This window comes from Pinus tabuliformis, chromosome 8, assembly GCF_031772625.1.
Source record: "Pinus tabuliformis cultivar Carrire ecotype Pingquan chromosome 8, CPIR1, whole genome shotgun sequence".
In the NCBI taxonomy this organism is placed as follows: Eukaryota; Viridiplantae; Streptophyta; class Pinopsida; order Pinales; family Pinaceae; genus Pinus; species Pinus tabuliformis.
Window position 1 is genome coordinate 1,632,500,328 of NC_142294.1, and position 9,053 is coordinate 1,632,509,380.

Consider the following 9,053-nt stretch of genomic DNA (forward strand, 5'->3'; position numbering starts at 1 on the left):
CCTAGTATGGATTACCTAAATACCTAGTCCAAACTACTATGACATTATTTTCTGAAGTCGTAGTACATTTATTCAATGCTAACTTCTTACTGGGCATTATTGAATAGTGGGCTTAGTCCACATTACCTATTTTATTAATGGGTTTGTAGGCTTCTATTACACCCCTAGGGAGGATCCCACCATTCCATCCACCTTCAAGATGCATTAGTTTCAATGCTTGCAGTGATGATGTATAACCATAAATCAAGATCCCATGTATGGGTAGTAACCACAACATTAAAGTAGTCTCAGAAACCAAAGTTCCATATAAAAGCATTGACATCAACATTGTCTAAGAAGCACGTCGAAATCAAAGTGCCATGTACAAGCATTCCCCTCAATGTTGAAGTAGCGTTGCAAGCTTGTTAATAAGCTAAGGTCCCACATGCAATGTTTATGTTGACTCCCAACTAAAGACACATGAATGACTAAGGATGATGCTCAAAAGGCTCACCACGATAATGTGCACCCAAATATAGAGAACCCTCCATAACATAAATATTCTCTACGTAGTAGGAAAATGATAGCACGGAAATAACACTATCATTATAAAAAAAACTCATATTGGAAACTAGTAGGTATGAGTTACTCATTTGTTCCCTTAATGATGTGCTCTTCATATGAAGGGGCATGTGCATCAAAGCGAAGTTGGAGCTAGATGTCTTCGTGTAAATGACAATTATCCTTAAATCATTCTACACAAATCTCCTATAAATCACACCATTTATATAGATCGTTTGTATACCCCATATTTGTAATAGGATTTAAAGACAACAACTAGTAAGCATTGTAAGATGTAGAATATTGTTCAAAAATATATTATATAATATATCAAATTGAAGCCACAAAACCCTTAAAAGATGATGATAATCTAAGTAAAATCTAAGCACCATGGAAAAATATATTGTACAATATTCTCAGTCACCAGCAAAAGGCCTTATAAAAGAACATATTTTCAAATTGCAGTATTTGAGTCCTTCATGTGACATTTGATTTGAGTAATTTTTTTAAGTAATCACTTATTTTTGGTAGAAGACATATATACGATTGTTTTTTTTATATTATATAATAAAAAAATATTGAAAATATAATTGAGTGTTGTAACCATAACAAAAAGAGTTATGAAACAATATATTTTCTATCTTCTTCACCCAATATTTAATTTAAGTGATTTTATTTTGAAATATTTTATTTTTTCCCCAAGAAGCGAGAACTACAATTGGTTTTTAAAATTTTTACTTAAGAAGCTTCAGCGATATGCCTGAATGTTTTGGTTATAAATTTGCAAAAGAATATAAGATAAATTCAGCCCTTTTTGCCTTGGAAATTTCTCTAATACCACTTGTAACAATCCTGGGTGGTTAAGATGCTCACAAAATAAATATTCATGAAAACCTCATACTTACAAGCATAAGGTAAAAATTTGGGATGAACCATGCAAGTGAATCTTCTAATTGTTAAATAAAAGTCCAAATAAGGGCTGCTCAACAATGAACAAATCCTTAAGGTATGGCAAGACCATATAATGATCCTTTTATGAAAGGATCAACTCTTGTTCAATTACCTCTTTAAGGGGCCAACCTTGTAGTGAGTTAGGATCCAATATAATATTATTCCAATGTATGATTAGATAAGGAGCACATCCTTATTTATAAACCACCTTATGACCCTTACCATAAATGAATTCTTAATTACCTAGCGAAACTTCATTGATGGGGTCACATTATATTTATTCACTACTAATTACTTAGTTAACCGAGCCTGCATTACATTAATTGACCATAACACCTATCCTATTAATGGGCCCATATGCCCCTATTACACCCCTACGGAGGACCCCACCATTTGATACGACTTGTCATGTTCCTTAATAGATATAATAATGATATATAACAATATATCATAAATGTTCAATACTTTATTTAATATCAAATCCTTTGAGGTAGGATACACCACATAATGGTCCTTTATGGATTGATCAATTCTTGTTGTATGTGCATCTTTAGGAGGAAACCACCTAATGAGCTAGGCTCCAATATGATACCATCTCAATACATCACATAAAGAGCACTCTATCTTTCATTATATCTATTGGACAAACCCTAATAAAGTGCTACCTACCTAATCGATATTTTTTAAAGAATCCACTTTACATTTATTCAACATTAACTACCTAATAGGACTTGTTTCATAATGGATTCACACAACTACCAGACCAGTGATATCAAGACTCACATAATACATTACCTAATAAAAGAAAAAAAAATTCAAATTGAATAATTTATAAATTTGAATACTTCAAAATTAAATTACTAAACTTATTTATCCAATAACTAATACATTTTAAATAATTAAAAATTACAATCTTATTAAAACTTATATAACTATATTAAAAAAACAATAATAATAAAATTTATTTATATTATCAAAAACATATTTTAAATAATTTTTTTTACACAACAATAATAATAAAATTTATTTATATTATTAAAAAAAATTTACACAGTGGAAAACTTAATATAATTCAGTGATCAAACTGGCAGTGAGGACAACCATCTGACAGTGAGGACAACCATCACTGACTACTATCCACCAATGCAGGTTGGCTCACCATTCTTATTCAAAAAAAACCACGTCACCTGAAATAACCAGTTAATAATCCGTAATGAAACAGACTTTCACTTTTATTAAAGAAAAACCACGTCACCTAAAATAACCAGCTAATAATCCGAAATGAAACAACCTTTCACTCTGAATTTTGGGCCGCCCGTCATGCTGATCTGTCGAATGTATTAGAGGATCCACGCACATGGACGTCGTGAATTATTCCAAAAATTCTCAAAACTATTTTGAATACTGAACCAGATGTAACGGACGTTAAAGTCTGATGGAAAATCCAGGCAATCCACGCACATGGACGTCATGAACAACGTCAGGTGACGCAGAAATAGGATGAAGGGACGCTAGTTTCAATCCCCAAATTTCAATGGTAGTGAGCGTCTCCTTAAAAGGCGTGCCTGTCCAAAAAGCTGATAATGAGATATGGACAGTTCCAATATCAATGCAAGGCCTCGCGCTGTGTGCAGGCCGTAGCGTCTGTACAGCCTGGCCCGCTCACATGAATGAAATGATTAAGTTCATTGGGAGTCAACAGGTCACATGAAGACCGCTGCACCATTAAGTGTTTCCATATTTAAATTTAAAAATGGTCGTGATCGATTGAATGCAGGGAATATTTTTTTGAAATGGCTGGGACCAGCACAGCACAGCACAGCACAGGACAGGGAGTATCACATTATAATTAAAAGCGTAAGGTAAACGTTCGATTTTTTTGTTGGGTGTGGCCTCTTTTTTTGTTATTTTAAATATGGTTAGAAATGGAGTTGTTTTTAGTGTGGTTTTTGGAGATTCGGTGACCAAATCCGGAAAAAATTGAGGTTAAATCTTGATTTGTATTATTTAAAATGGTTTTTTAACTGCAAATTTGGATTCAGCACCCTGAAAAACCCCTGGAACGCTTTGTTTGTGCAGAAATTAGCTATCAAACTTGCAATTTCAATAAATTTCTGCCAGATTTTGACCGGAAAAACCCACCGGAAAAGCTTCCAAAAAGTCTCTTTAAAGACAACTCCGTTAGAAATTGGTGCACTTGATTTGAGGGATTTTATTAGAGTTTTTAAAGTTGGAATTTGGTAGTATGAGTTTTTTTAGATTAAGAAGATTTGTTTTGGGGTTTGTTTAGTAGTTCAAGTGGTATTATATTATATTGATATGAAGTGTGGGTAACATTTTAATAAGAATATGGAGACAACTAAAAAGACAACAAAAGTATTTAATTATAAATAGTTCTAAAATTAAACTAATTATTTTATCTGAGATTGTTTGGGCCAATGTTGATGTTAACTTATCTAAGAAAATTAGATAACATGGAGACTCATACGTTACATCAAAGAGAGCACTTAGATGAAACGAAACATCAAATGGATGAATAAGTGGGATATTAGTATAAGCTAATGTCTAATAAGAAAGGGGAAATAAAAAAATATGTGCAAAGAAAATTCAGAAAAAGCATGTGGAAAGAACCCCTTGAGAGGAAAAATGAATACTATTTCACTCATTTCAATCCTACTTATGACCATACTGAAAAGATCTATATAGGAATGGAAATAAAGTGGAAATCAAAACTCTTAATAGCTATAAGAACAAGCTCATGTGAACTTAGATGTAAAACATGAAGTTGGATGATACCTAAAGAGGAGTGAGTAGACATAAGGTGTAGTTATTGCACCCAAGAAGTGGTAGACACAGAATGGCATCACATCATGGAATATTCACCTTACAAGAGTATTGAGATACTAAAAGTGAACAAAGTGAGTAATTTGTTTGAAGAACAGAAAATAATAAAAATTGCGATTTCCTGATCAAGATACATAGTAAAAGATCCAAGATGCAAAAAAAGAAGAAAAAGAAATTTATGTGCAGAGTTTTGAATTATACATGCTTTTCTTTACTAGCTACCTCTAAATTCCATAAATTGCTTGGCCTTAGTATTTAAAAAAACCCAAATATTCACATTATATAATTCAACAATTTAAAATTATATTATATTTTGAAATTATTTTCTTACTATATAAATTTAAAATTTAAAATTATAATTTCCTTCCCATTTTAACCCAATTTCAAATAAAATTAACTTAAAAAAAACTTGCAAAACATAATCATTAAAATATTACATTGTATTTACATAATATAGATGTCTCAAAAGTTCTCCACAACATTAAATTTATTTTTACATTAAAAAAATATATTATAATTTAAATAAAAATTTGCAATTTTATCAAAAATCATACCACTAAATATAATTAAAGAACCCAAAAAATCGAAACATTAAAACTCCACCTAATCATATATATTCTTTTACACCATCATAGCTTTTCGTCGATTACTTTAACGGTCACTGAAGCCAACTCCGTGCTGTCCACTTTACAACGTCGTATAAGGTCTTACCTACGCCAGCAATATGATGATTTTTAAAATATTTTAATTTATATTTAAATTAACATAGATGTATTTTAAAGGAGTCGTTTTTTGAGGTGAAATCTTAATTTGGGTTATTTAAACTAATATTTTCGTTGTATATATGGATTCAACTCATGTTTTTTTTTGAATGGTTCCCAAGTTCAACGTCTTTGCTCTCTTATGGGAAAAATTTGGTGTCTTCCCCTCTACGACACTATCAATTCTCAAATTAGTATGACTTGTCTTAGCGTAGCCTCTTGTGGTTTGAATCCTTTTTAAATTTTCTTGCGAGGCCATACTCTTTATCCCTTTATCCCTCCAAGGTAGAGCCTCTCTTAATTGGTTTGCTGTAAGCCCCAAGAAGATAAAATCTCGAAAGTCGCTCTCAGGATGCAACTCAGGACTCTTTGTTGTTCATGGTCGGTCGCAGTTCATGGCTCATAGTGGTTAGAGGCTCCCCGTTGTTTGGGGACAGTCGTGGTTCATGATTAAGAGTGGTCAGAGGCTCGCTACTATTTGTGGATGGCTATGGTCAGTGGCCCAACATAGTCTGTGGTTTGTCAGTGGCTCGTTAGGGAAGGTCTGCGATCGTGGTCGAGGGCTTAACATGGCTAGTGGTCTCTTCATGGAAATTAATGTCAACGTGAATGGCCTTCTTCGCTGGTCCATCATATTTGACTCTAAGTATATGATTATCATACCTATTTGCTAAGTCAACTTATTTCAGAATGTTGATTTGATTTTATGTGTATGAGACTTCTCTTTTCAATTAGTTGTAGCTCGTTTGGAGGATTTAGTAATAGGAAGAACCTGGGTAGAGTCCACTTTTTGATCGTGGCAATGATCAAGCATAACATTTGTAATCTTAAATTTGTTGAACTTGTGATACTAGTGGTTTCTCTACGGGCAAACCAATTGCACAACAATTCACTATTTGTAATGCCGAGTAAAATTAAAAAAAGAAAAAGAAAATAAGTTAAATATTTTATTTTTAAATAATTTATATTTAAAAAAATTTGATTATTTTTAATATTTTATAAATTTAAAATTAAGATGAATAAAATGAATAAAATAAAATAAATTGAATTACACAAATGTATTATTCCTATATTAAAAATGTCAGTAATAAATATATTAGGTAAATTATATAATCATCTTTGTCCTAATTAATTTATATATATATATATATATATAATTCACCATCAAATTATTGTATATAAATAAAATAAATATACATATTTAATGTAATATAATACAATATACCTATTTTTAAAATTTTCGAAATATAATAATTAAAATTAAATTTTAATAGTTTTAAAGTGTATCTCGATGTTTAATAGAGATGAATATATGCTATTATAGATCGCACTTTCATGTAATTGTTGTGAATATATGCTGTTATAGAGCGCACTTTCATGTAATTATTGTGCTTCCTATGATGTTGATCTATGCATTACTATTTATTTTGAATGATGGAATTTTGAATTTGTAGGTAAAAGTAAACGAAAAATGTAGATAATTAAACTATTTATCTATAGTGATGAAATTGTTTAATATGGGTAAAAGTCAATAAAAACGGTGAATAATTAAACTAATTCAAACCAAATGTGAAATACATGATAAAAAGTAATGATAAATGACATTTCACATATATAAATAAAATCTTTTATATTTATTATTTCGATTGGGATGCGGGTCATTAGTTGGGACAGTCTGTGTCACGTTTTTATTTTGGCGGTAGTCTTTCAATTGCACGAAGGGGGTGCGGCACCACTATTTGTTTTCTTTTTAACAATACTTACAAATGTGGACTACGCCTAACATTCCATAATTAGTTTATTTTTCACTTTCTAAGTATAACATTCATATACACAATGGAAACATTCAATTAGTCTTCTTTCATCATTATTACCATTTACACATATGCACAACGAAAATATTTAACGGGAGGGGCAACTCCCTGAATATGAGTCTGCCCACAATGATAACAATAATCTTTTATAAAATACAATTACAGTCTTTGTGAGGGAACTCCAACTTCCCTTCAACAATTTATGTCAAAATGTGCAACTCGGACTCTACCGTGCAGCCTTGCCCGAACCACCGTTCAGGAGTGCCCACCGGTTCTACCATCCATCACATCGTTCAACAAAACTCGTTAAGGAACTCGTTCACCCAGTCATTCAGAAAAGTCATTCACTCAGTCGTTCAGAACAGTCGTTCACCCGGTTGTTCAGAACAGCCGTTCAAAACAATCGTTCAAAACAGTCATTCACCCGGTCGTTCAAAACAATCATTTAGGACCTCGTTCAAGAACCCGTTCAGAATAATGGTTCAGGTATCCGTTCAGAAACTCATTCAAGAATCCGTTTAGGAACCCATTCAGAAACTCGTTCAGGAACCCATTCAGAAACTCGTTCAGGAACCCATTCAGAATAGTTGTTCAGCCCAGCTCGCCCGTCGTTCAACGAAGCCCTGCGCAGTTCTCCCGCCGCAGCTCGCTTGGGCAGGGGCACCCGCCGAACCTGAATTTATGCGTTTTATTTTTTTCGGCTTGGTGCTTCGGTCTAGAGCCGCCTGCACCTTGCCCTAACTCAGTTCGCCCACTCCTTGCTCACCCATTCACTTATGAACTCACCCTTGAATGTTAGAACTCAAAACTTGATGCTTTCTCCATCCAAACGTCCGCCTATATATATGCCCCGCTGTGGATAGTTCATGGGTCGGCCTGCCCAGGATGACCTCCCAATTCAACCAACCGTACCCCTAGCTCACGTCGATTCACACATGTCGCCACTCCGCTGAGTCCACATTTTCGATATAAGTTCATCGTCGTAAGTTCGCACACTTAGCCAAATTTCAGTTTTTTGACTCTCCGTTCGTTCATCGCACTCGTGCCCTGAGCGCCTTTAACTGACCGCCCCAGCTCGTCGCACTTCTCCAACTCGTCTCATAGTCGCAACCGACTCGCCCGCTCACCGACTCGTCGCACATGACCGAGAGTGCTCACCCAACTCGTCGTACATCGCAACTACGACTCGTGGGCTTGACATACTCCCCACTCTAAATGGTTGTCTTCCTCGACAACACCCTCATATGACATCGCAAAGTGTCGCTAGCTCCAACATCCAAAATGTCCATGCTGCCCACCTCCGCTCTGCCATCACACAAACCATAAAGGCTCATGTCCCCCTGAATCAAAATGTCTCCTCAATTCATGACCATCAACCACCTCCGTCACAATCCCCACATGCTACCCCACCGTGGAAGTTTGGCCCCTCCAACTCAAGCTACATGCTCACTGCAACATATTGTGTCGACTCCATCATGTATCGTCATCGTGTGAACTGCTGCCATGATACTCCAACAAAACTCTAACACATCTCGGTACATTGTCAATCCCCATGATTCGAACTAGTCGGGTGATCAGTCCAACTATCACACTCAAAACATAAGAATGCACCTCCTCATGCCATCATCGGTCATTTCTCTCAGCATCCTGTCACAACATCAACTCGATCAAGAATCCATCTCCATCTCCATCAAAATGTAAGTAAGCCATGCCTAGGTCCATGAAGTAGTCCTCATCTCATCTGCAACATGTTATCCATGATGTTGGTGTCAATGTGCTGCAAATCATCTGCATATATCCCAACATCATCACCCATATGTGTAAAATCCATCTCCTCAAAATGAAGAGATCCTTTTATCAAACCGACTCTCGATGTGCCACATCCAGGCCCATGAATCAACCCTCATCATATCTGTAATGTGCCATCCGTTAAGCCTGCCAAAGAAACAAGTATGCACCTGTCTCATCATCCATGTGTTTCCCATGGTCAAAAACCAATCAACTTCAATGTATCAAAAGTGGTTAAGTCTCAGCTCAACCCATGCCCAAGTGTTGTCACCAAGGCATCATCATCGCTACAACTCCATCAACTCCAAAGTGTCTCATATCGATCCTCCACATTGAGTTACTCTCTCAAGTATGC